This window comes from Ceratotherium simum, chromosome 12 (genome assembly GCF_057802395.1).
Source record: "Ceratotherium simum simum isolate JZ-2026a chromosome 12, ASM5780239v1, whole genome shotgun sequence".
Lineage (NCBI taxonomy): Eukaryota > Metazoa > Chordata > Mammalia > Perissodactyla > Rhinocerotidae > Ceratotherium > Ceratotherium simum.
In genome coordinates, this window is record NC_141911.1 from 55541716 (window position 1) to 55552396 (window position 10681).

Genomic DNA, 10681 nt, shown 5'->3' on the forward strand with positions numbered 1-10681 from the left:
TAATACTATTATGTTCAATTGCACTAATTATAAATTTGATAATTAATTTTAATAACCAATATATTGAAATAAGACCTACGTTAATTTTTCAACAACTTGTTTCTTTTAAAACAGAGAAATTATGGGTATCAACAAATAAAGTGTGGTTATATCTGAGGGGTGAAATGTATAATTTTTTTTCAAAATTTTTGTTTACCTCTCTTTCTTAGTATTTCTTATAATGAAAACGTCTTGTCTACTTTCTTAAAGAAAATATAAATTAAGTATTGGCACCTTTTTTACCAATTATCAATGAATATAGATTCTTGATGTAATTAGCTTTTCCTTAGGGTTCATTCCATTGATTACAGTGTATTTTTCAGCAGAAATCATATCATGGAATGTGGTTTTTATTTTCTCTATGCTCAGGGCCAAATAATGGAATTACATTAATATCATTCAAAGCAGGTAAGTTAATATCTTAATAACGTTAATTATCTGTCATTAATTTATATTGAAATTATAGTTTAAATTAAATATCACAATGTTATAAGTTAATCATAGATCATTTCTCATCTTTATGTTATGCTGATTGGAGATACAAAAATTATTTGTGATGAAAATTCAGTAGCAAATAGTTAGACTACACTAAACATATTCAGCAAATATAGGCTTTTGTGATATTCTAGCCTCATATGTGAAACAACTATAGAGTCTACTCTGGAAATTCCTGGTAGTGTATAAACCAACTTGATGCTGATGAAAGCCAAAACACGATTTGTTCATTTCATAACTCTAGACATACATCTTTGTTACTGGAAAATGGTGTTGGATGAAAGATTAAGTAGGTATATATTCCCTTGGGATCTTGTCACAGAGCTGGTATTTCTTTCTAGACCCCCCACACTATGTAAAGATATAGATTTAATAAACAAACCATTTCTGATCTCAGCAAGAAACTTAGCAGGGATTTTGAAAGTCAAACACACAGGAGCCATGCTTGACTGTGGTGGTAAAAGTAACATCTGCCTGAGAGTTTTAAACAACAGACTTTTCAAATCACTTTTAAAGCCACAGTAGGAGATGTGACAACCATAAGCAATACCTCAAGCAGACCAGGAACATGAAAGCTAGAAGAAGTCAATCGCACTCAAATACTGAAACAATCCCTATTAAGGGGAAGCAAGAGGATAACTTCAAGTTCCTGTTTACCTCTGTCTAACTAAGCTTTGTTGTATGCTTTCTAGCCTTCATTAAGGAATATAACTGACTTTAAAGAAAGAAAATAACTACCACTGGAAAAAAGTTCACTTCACACCACTCAAGTTATAACGGTGACTTATTTCAAAGTCAAATTTAATTCCTAATTATATATAGGATATCAAGCAATATGTACCAATTACTACTGGCCTGGATAATAAGAGTGTAAAAAGGAACCTCGCAGCGGAATAACAACAGAATTCTGGAAAACCAGGGTAAAAATATAACTCAAGGTACATCAGGTCTTTGAAATTCATTTAAATGTGTTGCATCTCCTCTATTGTACCTGCAAAACGAGGAAAGAGTTGTGAGGATTTCATATATATGTTTACTTTGCTGTGTTGTACTAAACCTATTACTGGATAACTCACTTGATTAAAATGCAGCAAATAAAGCTTAGGACATGGAGTAGACTCCAAGGCCAAAAATATTACTATTCAGTTTTTCTTATACATATTAATAAAAAGAAAGAAAATCATTTTTTTATGTTGGCATAAATAAGTTATGTGTCAGATCTCAAAAAAATACACTGCATCACATTTCTATTAAGTAAAAATCATGAGGCCATCAATGAAGGATGGAGGAAATTTAGGAGACTAAAGAGAGAGGAAGCAAAGGAGGGAACTGTGTTCTCCTGTAAATAAAAAAATGTCATTGTCACATGCATTCTTTTTATCCGGTTTCCTTGTAGGATATTTAATAATAACTCAGGCACTCACAATGGTAGCTCATTAAATCTTGCCAAAAATGACCCACATGATGACATATTTAATAAATGTCAAAATGTTTTTCTAGGAAAGAAATCACTACAGAGTCAACTAGGAGAATATAGTTAAAATACAATTAACAATTCTCTGTAATAGACGACGATTTCATTCAAAGCTCTCTGTGATCATCAACCAATCTGAGGAAAGTAACACAAAAGGACAATGTTTCACCAAAAATGATCACGAACTCTAACAAGAAATATCTTGAGGTGTTTTTCTCTGTACAGTTGTGACAGATATACAATCCTCCAGCTATCTAAATGCAAAGCCTTTAATTCGTTAGCATTTTATTGAAAATTGACTCAACACAAAACACTTTGCTAAATATGATGTTCGTTTACTAAAAATTATTGCTTTAGACTGAAGGACCACCTAAGGTCAAAGAACACAAACAGCAAGGGATTATGGGATAGGTAGAACCAGAACCTACTTCTCATGACACCAAAATCATTAATATTTCTGCTACGCTGCAAATGATCATTTATTCACTACAATTAAAATATCTCAAATTACTTAAAGTGTATATCTATATGAAAATTTCCAAAAGAATGAACAGATAATAAGATCAATGGAAATACATTTTATAATTTATTTTCTTCTTTTCCATAGTGTTTATGGATATACACACACAAACACACACATATCTCGTAGATCAATTTATTGATACAATGATGAATTGCTAATGAATACATGTAATTAATTTATTCCTAGAGAAAAATCAACACAAATTAACTTGGGGAGATTGTTATATAATTTCTACTCCTGTGGGTTTTTAGAGGAATTGTTAAAATTTTAAAATTTCTGATTCTATACAAAATTAGAATCATTTCGTGACTATCTAATAGCCAATCACCATGTATTTCGTGTTCAACAGACACTCTTCCTTACTAAATTTGGATAAAATCTAGACATGATGAAACAAAATACTCATTTGTTTTCATGTATCTTGAACTTGTTAAGGACTCCTTAGATGAGGTTGATATCTTTTCAGAGAAGTTGGCTTAGTTGTCATATACACACTCCTCTAAAGATTGCAATATTTTATAAAGTATGATTGATTTTAAAAGTGTCAATTCAGTAAAAAAGATGAGGGAAAACTACAACTTGCAAATCATTTCGTGATTGTAAATATACCCTGCTGACTTCGAAAATTACTAAAAAAGTTGTACAAAATATTTATTTGAAAGTATTTTCCTCTGGAACATAAAACATAAACACGAAACAATAGTTACCCTTGCTTCTACCAGTCTGAAAAGTTTCAAAGTTGGTTGAAGCATATCTAACTGTCTGAGAATGCAGGAATCATAACATGATTCTGGGTACCTTATAACCACATCTAGTGATGTAAGATTTGGCAACAAACAGCACCTATATTTTTACCGAATACCAATATATTTGTACATTTTTCTTGCTCTCTCTCTCTCTTTTTTCTTCTCTGTATCTGGAATGTGTGTAGATCTGAAGGGCTGATTTCTAATAGAAACAGATCTATCATTCTCATCATTTCTTTCACATGCTGATGATTCTCTCAAAAATGAAATATGTATCAAAACTCTAAGAGCATCAACAGATTAAAGTCAGTAATTCAGATGAAAATGAAAGGATGTAACAAGTGTTATTGGATAACTTTTCCTAAATAACCATCTGCATAATCATCTATGTAACAAATATTCAGAAAAACCCATGGAGAACAAACTGTTGGTTACCAATTGAGGCCTATGAATAACCTTCTTTTTAAGACTGTGGGCATAAAAGATGATGCAACTAACTATTTATTTCAGAAATAAGTAATCAATCTTTTTTTTATCTCCATCTACGTGTAACATTATAGTATAAAATTTAATTTTAACTCGTTTTAAAACACTATTTAGACCCTTATATATGATAACTGATTATCTGACAATCAAAAACAGTAGTATTTGAGTCAAAATTAGCATTTTTCAACTATTATTATCAATTTTTCCTTTATTCAAAAGAATTTCCGTACAAAAGTTCAATATATAAAACAGCAAATGGTTGCTAATTCGTCTTAGAAAGTACAGTCATGTCCATTATATCCACACTGTATATTTAGCACCTTGCCCAGTCCTTTACTATAGTAGGACCTTACGGTTTCTTGAAATTTAAATTAAATTGCAAGTGTGGATTTTGAAGATACAAAACACATCCACTGTGACGGAAATGAGAAGATGGTGAAGTACACACGTAAAGGCGGATCATTTGTTTTAATCAGAAGGATTACAGAAGCTCCAAGGAGGAGCTGAATTATTCTGAATTTTGAAATGGACCAAATTTTGATGGTTGGGAAAATGTCATGTAGGGGATAGGGTACATACGCAATAGCTGACGGATATTTATAACACTATTTTTCAAAATGACTTTGAAAGTGATGTTAATATCTTATCAGTATGTTTCCTGTGAATATCAGGGCAGTATATTCTTGGTCATCAGGAGATTGCAATAACGTTTAAATTATGATTATTTTACAGTATACCAATAGCCTTCTGGTGTGTGATAGAGGAATGTGGAAGGGAGAGAGTACCCTTAGAAAGGATCACTTTAAGTATAATACAAGAAATTTGAAGGAAAAAAGTCAAGAGACAGAAAGTCCACAATAATGGATAAAATTGAATGCCATCGATCATTTTTATTCAAATCACTGCCTGAAGATAGATAGATTTATTGAGAATCATGAAAGAAAACAAAGGGTTTAGGATACTAGAAGTTATAAGTGCTTTGGAAGAGCCAGAATTAGTGGTGTAAGTAAACCCCAACTTGACATACATCCCTTTTAGACTTGATGTGTTTACACACAAATCTAGAAGCACTGTAGTAAACACTTCAGGAAAGTTCATTACATATAACTTTTTCATCTTTCATTTGAATGTTTATTCTAAAAACATAAGAAAAAACTAAATATCTTTTATTTTGTTGCTAAGTACTTTTTGATTTTGTCTCACATTTTAATTTTAATTCCAAACTTTCTTTGAAAACATTAATTTTTACAGCAGCTGCTTGGGTGGTGTAGTTCTTCATATGATCGTTTCCATGTGCAAATATTACAAAATGCCAAAGACACTGAATTACGAACTTTCATTTTCTGCTAAAGTTTGGTGAAATATTCTAATTAGAGACTAAGTCGGCAAACCTCCCCAAATACTCTTAATATGGTCCATGTGCAAAAGCTTTGGCTTATGATCTTAGCCACCACACAAAGTGTCAGAGCAGGATCTCACACAATCTAGTGAGAAAACTGGCGAGGACCCCTTGTTTAACATTTCCACAGAATTAAATGACACTTCTTAGATTTTAGTTACAAAAATGCACACATTAACCACGTCTTTTAAAAAAGGAAGATATTTAACTTATTTTCAGGTTTTCTTTTGAACAGTTTAAACATAAATAAAACATAATCTTCAATGTGTTATTTTCAAAACACTCTCATACAACTAACACTAGTCGTCACCTTCAAGTATATTTAAAAAGAGCACAAATAGAGAGAAAGCAGCATTTATTCTCAATTGGATAACATGTGTAGTATTAACAGCTTTACCTAGAAAGACTAAGGGGAAAAAAAGAGAACTGGAAAATTCTTAAAAGGACCAACAAAACAGACCAAGGAACCAAGAAGACTGAAAAAACATAAATTAAATAAAGTTTGTACCAGTAACATATGAAAAGTATGAAATACTTGTTCACTAATTCTCATATCTCTAATAGCAGAAATTCATATGGAGTAATTTTTAGACAATTTAAAAAAGGAAAGAAAAAATCCATTTAAAGAAAGGTATTTTTTAAATAAATGTTTTGTTTTTTATAATAAAATAATTAATAAAACTATAAGTATGTAGAAAATTGTAAAGTGTAATTACTAAGAGAATTGAAAAATCATCTGTAATCTCTCAATTTAAAGACAATTGGTAACATATTGACATAGTTACTGCCAGCCTTTTTTGTTTTAATATATCGATTATACTACACCCTAATCTGTTGTATCCATGTTCACGTAGGGACATTTATAATTAATCATGATTTTCTAATTGACATTGTCACAATGAGACAAGGGCAACAATGGACTCAGATAGATTTATGGGGAGCCAGGTTTGAAAGAAAGCCAAGAATGTGCCAAAAAGTGAAATAGCTGGCTAGGAATCAAAGATTTAGCGGGTTTTGGAGATCAGAAATGAGGTTTGGGAGCTAGGCTATCAATTTGGCCAATTTATTTGAGGTACGATTAATAAGGCTGTTTTAAAACTTGAGAATACAATAAGATAAATGGGGATGACCTCTGCCTTCATATCATGCACTATCTAAATGTGAGCCAAACTTTCAAGGCTGATGAAGTGTGGCAGGTGGACATAGGGATGACAAAAGAGCAAACCGAGGCTCAAATGCCAACTCCTCCCCAGATGACCCCTACTCTACTCTTCAGCGTCAGCAGGCTCTGTTAAAATAATCTCAAGTTGAGAAAGAGTAATAAACAAAAATGAAAAAAAAAAATAGTGTCCATGAAGCGTTAAAATGAGAAAAAGAGACAGGATAAAAGATAACAAAGAAAAGACAGATTAAGCATTTCAGTTAGAAGAATTGCCCTTGGAAAATTTCAGAAAAAAATAACTTTCCATAACAAAGTATGCGGTATATGAATTATTTAAAAGGAGCTCAAAAAGTGAACATAGTTAATGAAAGATAAAATAATTATTCTCACTAAAAGGGATTAAAAAGTGAGTGAATCCAGCTTGGGGGAAATTTGTAGTAATGTTAAATCATTTCAAAAATTAATGCCACATTAGGGGAGTAAAATAGATTTTGTTGAAAATCGAGTCAGGCCGTGGATGAGAAGTCACATTAAACAAAGTTGAAAAGAACTAAGAAATAAAAGTACAAATATGATAGATTCAAAAGTTAAAGGAGATCTAGTCTGTATCACTGGCATTTCTAGGTAAGAGACGAGAGAGTTGAAGAAAAATCTGTTATAGAAAGAATTGCTTTCTTAAATAAAGAATGGAATTTGTAGGTAAGAAAGTACTATTTACACTCAGAAAAATCATTAATAAATATTCCTCACACATTTGTATCTTTGTAAATATTATGATTTCAAGACAAAAACAAGAATAACAAAATCTTCCTTCAAGATGTAAAGGCACCTAAGAGGAGGGAAATAAGGCTGACTTCCGACTTCCTACAGCATTGTTCACTGACAGAAGAAGTAATTGTGTCTCTAAAGTTTGGGGAAAGGCAAACATGATATGTGTTTTATGTTCTCAAACATGTAATACTCATAGATTACAGCCCAAAAAGTTAGTCTTGAAAAAACTATTAAAACGATAGGCAGAAACATTCAGCTGATGAAGAAATGGATCAAAATGAAGAACTCAGGAATGGAGAGGTAAAGTTTTAAAAAAGAAGGTGGTGAGCATAAAATCCCACTATTAAAGACTAAACAATGGAGGGAGTTATTGAAAGAATCTAGAAATGTTACAAATCTGAACAAGGTAAATTTGGAGTAAAGATGACAAGCAGAAGTAGATTGAAATATAGGTGTCCAGATTTTCTCATTTTTCATGGTGAAAAGTTACTGTTTATTAGCTAAAATGGGTAAATTGGAAAATATAAATTTTAGGTACATTATTTAGAGTTTTGAAGAATAGAGAGTATAATTTGTATACCTTCTAAAGCCAGATATTAACAAAACACACAGAGCTTCCAGCAAAAGATAGAAAACAAACAGTGATAAAATATGAAATGTAATTTATAATAAGAAGGTAAAGTTAGAAAGAATAATATGGGACCGCCCAGTGGCACAAGTGTTTAAGTGCGTGCGCTCCTCCGCGGCGGTCCAGGGTTCGCCGGTTTGGAACCCCGGGCACGCACCAACGCACCCCTTGGCAAGCCATGTTGTGGAGGCATCCCATATAAAGTGGAGGAAGATGGGCATGGATGTTAGCCCAGGGCCAGTCTTCCTCAGCAAAAAAAGAGGAAGATTGGCAGATGTTAGCACAGGGCTGATCTTCCTCACACACACCCACACAAAAGAAACAATAATATGTGTAATGTTAAATTTTTATGTGGTAAATTTAAATATCTATCTCAAAAATGATAGATGGAAAGATGTGAGATAAACCTAAATTAGTTAAAATGTAATTGTAGAAACTTGGTGATGGGTATATGGATGTTCACTGTAAAATTCTTAAAACTTTTCTATATATTGGAAAATTTTCATAATCAAATGCTCAAAAGGACTGAATTCATCTACTAAACCAAAACAAAACCTAAGTGGATGAAATGTGTAAACACTGGGTAAGAAAATAGAAGAAGATCCATGAGGAATTATTGAAAAGTTAAGACCTTTTCATGCATGGCATAGAACACAGAAGCCACACAAAAAGTTTGAAGAATTACTACTTTAAGCAAAGCAAAAATCATCCTGGAAACATAAATGAGAAATCCAATTTTTGAAAAGTGAAATTAGCAAAACGTGAAAAATGACTAATGTGGTTAATATGTAATATTATCTTACAAAACAATAAGGAGAAAGACTACAATTCAATAGTCAAATCATCAAAAGATATGAATAGGCAGATCACAATAAACTACATAAAAATGTCTATAAACAGAGAAAGAAATTCAAAAGTAAAGAATTACACTCAAGGGCCGGTGTGGTGGCGTAGTAGTTACGTTCGCCTGCTCCGCTTTGGCGGCCCAGGGTTTGCAGGTTCGGATCTTGGACGCATGCCAACGCACCGCTTGTCAAGCCATGCTGTGGCGGCGTCCCATATAAAGTAGAGGAAAATGGGCACGTATGTTAGCTCAGGGCTGATCTTCCTCACAAAAACAAACAAACAAAAATTATGCTCAAAAGTGAAGAATTACAAATAAAAGTCCAGTTAGAGACTATATTTTCCTTATCAGTTTAGTAAATATTAAAAAGTGTGATGATACCTATTATTGGCCAAGACAGGGAGCAACAGGCACTGTCATATATTGTTGATAGAGTCTAAACAGTTGTATGGACTTTGACAGGACCTGTTCAACATAAACTTGCATTAGCTCTTAGACTCAGAAATTCCACTTCTAGGAGTTTACGCTAGAAAAATATAAATATTTTTTTTTTGTGAGGAAGATCAGCCTTGAGCTAACATCCATGCTAATCCTCCTCTTTCTGCTGAGGAAGACCGGCTCTGAGCTAACAGCTATTGCCAATCCTCCTCCTTCCCCCCCCCACCCCCGAAGCCCCAGTAGATAATTGTATGTCATAGTTGCACGTCCTTCTAGTTGCTGTATGTGGGAGGCTGCCTCAGCATGGCCGGAGAAGTGGTGCCTCAGTGCGCGGCCGGGATCTGAACCCGGGCCACCAGTAGTGGAGCGCGCGCACTTAACCGCTAAGTCACGGGGCCGGCCCTACACTAGAAAAATATTAACACAGTTTGTAAAAATAGGCAAAGATATTTGTACCACCATTTACAATAGCCTGGTCTTTAGAACAATTTAATTTTCCACTAACCGAAGATAGGTTAAAAATCTTATACCTAAATAATACACAGTTAGAAAAATAATGAATCAGATCTAAGGTGATGATATCTATAGAAATTATTATAAAGGGAAAAATAAAGTACTGAATAGAACAATCCTAATGAATAAAGAATTACCCCAATTTTTGGAAAATGAAAGCAAATATATCCTAGAATATTCATTCAACTTTCCTGGAAGGATATATAAAAATGATGACATTAGGAATGGGTTTTGGACATATAAGAGAGATGAAATTTTTCGTTTCTTTTTACCATGTGCACTTGAGTTGAACCCAGACCTGTGTAGTTTTTTTTAATTGAGATATAATTGACATATTATATTTCAGTGTATATAGTTTTGGGTGTACAATGTAATGATTCAATATTTGTATATGTTGCAAAATGATCACCACAATAAGTGTAGTTAACATCCATCACCATACATAGTAAAAAAAAAATTTCTTGTGACGAGAACTTTTAAGATCTATTCTCTTGGCAATTTTCAAATACACAATATAGATTATTAACTACAGTCACTATGCTGTACATTACATCCCCATGACTTGTCTACTTTATAACTGAAAATTTAAAACTATAGAATGCTTCACAAATTTGTTTGTCATCCTTGCACAAGGGCCATGCTAATCTCTGTATTGTTCCAATTTTAGTGTACGTGCTGCCGAAGTGAGAACAGACGCGTGTATTTTTATAAATATTTCCAGATAATTTTGTTACACCATTGATTAACATCAGTGGCATTTGTCAATAGCGTTCACTGGTTTGCACACAAAGGATTTTGAAATCATTCGCTATGATGATAAGTTAGGGGTACAAGGAAAAATTGTGCACCAGGTAATAACAGTTGTCTGGAATAAGCAAAGTTCTGGGAATGGGAATGTAGAAAAGTAATCACATTTCAAAGAATAAGAAAGACAAAGACGAGTGTGTCAGGACATCAAGGTGGCCCCGACACAGAGCAAAAAATAGCTGCTCGGAAGTAAGTCTAGTGACAGAGCATTGTTCTACTTTCTGCGCGTTATAAGAGGAGACAGTTTGCTACTGGTCAATATAACACCCTTGCTAGTGCAGACAGCTGATAATTACCTCTAAGGGAATTGTGACAATGGGTATGTTCTCATGTAATCGATTCTAATCGTATTTGAG

The 10681-nt window shown here is 33.0% G+C and overlaps 1 non-coding gene across 1 annotated transcript; it reads right to left on the bottom strand.

The window, feature by feature from the left end:
• Positions 1–10105: 10105 nt before the first annotated feature.
• Positions 10106–10209, bottom strand: LOC147915858 (U6 spliceosomal RNA). Its single transcript, XR_015553857.1, has one exon. It is a non-coding gene; the product is annotated as a U6 spliceosomal RNA (small nuclear RNA).
• Positions 10210–10681: the final 472 nt, after the last annotated feature.